Source organism: Aptenodytes forsteri, unplaced genomic scaffold (genome assembly GCF_000699145.1).
Source record: "Aptenodytes forsteri isolate BGI_AS27 unplaced genomic scaffold, ASM69914v1 Scaffold2, whole genome shotgun sequence".
Taxonomy (NCBI): domain Eukaryota; kingdom Metazoa; phylum Chordata; class Aves; order Sphenisciformes; family Spheniscidae; genus Aptenodytes; species Aptenodytes forsteri.
This window is the reverse complement of record NW_008795695.1, coordinates 7,441,529-7,442,974: the sequence shown is the minus strand read 5'-3', so window position 1 is coordinate 7,442,974 and position 1,446 is coordinate 7,441,529.

Genomic DNA, 1,446 nt, shown 5'->3' with positions numbered 1-1,446 from the left:
AAGCAGCTCTTCTTCCTGCAATGAATTTGATCTTTCTGGTTTTGTACTTGTTTTTAAACTTGGGCAAAACAGGTGAAGACAGGTCAGATGAGCAGCTTAGGTTACCCCAACCACTTGTACTTTCTGGTGTCCTTACTATTTGGCAAAATTTAGCCCAGGTCTAACTGAGAAAGTTTCTCCCAAACAGGAACATTGGTGTTACCTCATTGCTACTCGTTCATCTCCGGGGATGGCGCCTGACCATGGCGGGGACCGAGGAGGACAGAGTCCCTGTCCCATGGAGCAGGTGGTCTGAGCATGGTCAACTCCACAAGAAGAAATGTTGTTTCCCATCCCTTTCCCTGGGGGTCGGAGGGGCAGAGACAGTGACTTGGTGCAAATCAGGATGGGAGAGGGGTTTCCTCAGGGCTCCCCTTGCCCCTGGGTGGGGGGTAAGAAAGAGGTGGAGATGGGGCTAGGAGGAGGGGGCTATTGCTGACTTTAGTGATAGGGATAGGTCCTCAAACGCCTCAAACTGAAAGGTGAACACATCAACACATCAAACTGAAAGGTGACATTAAAATACGATGGGATGTGAGGCATGCTCACTGTTGAACATGGGACATCTAACCTCGGCTCCCTGCACAGCTCGTGGAGAGAGGGGGGATCCTTCGGGGACTTATTCAGAGCTCCTCCGTGGAAAACAATCCCTCCCACTGAGGGGCACATGTTGCAGGTAACCCAGGTGCTTTCTGCCAGGCTTCCTCCTGGGTGTCCACGCTGGAGACAGGTGGTGGTACTGCCTCCAGCCACCACCTTTAACACCTTGCTTCTTTCCACTTAAATAGTGTCCGGATGTGGCGAGACTTCCTCGGGGAACAAGGGCTCAACCCCTGAGGATGGAAAACTGGGTTATGGCAGACACCAGCCGAGGAGAGGGAAGCAGCAGCAGCAGCTCGTGCTGCCTGGGCAGTGCGGCTGCAGGTGCCTGGCCACTGCCCCGGCATGGGGACTGCAAGCTCCCAGTGATGTTTTCCCAGCAGGATCACCCTCACCACCAGTGCAAGTGGGTCCAGCCCGTCCGAAATGAGACCCTGCCAGCCAGCCAGCCCACTGCATGGCTGCTGACCTGCTTGCTGCCCCAGGAAAGTCACTTTGCAACCACTCTTGACAGGCTGCTGCGGGGCAGCCGGGAGGGTGGTCTCGAGCAAACACATGCTGAAACCCCCAGACCTGAGCAGCAGCAAAAGCCATGCCCTGTGCATGCCAAGAGGCTGCCCCAGCCCCCATTAGGAAAATGAGGGGGGGGTGTTTTCCTGTTTTGCTTCCAGCAGCCCCGTGCATATTGGTCCCCGGCTCCAGGCCCCGTTGCGCGAGTCTATCAGGTCTAAATGTTATTAGGCAAGGACAAAACCCACAGGTAAGCCTCTCCTCGGGCTACAATGGCAGCGTGGAGAAAAGCTTGGT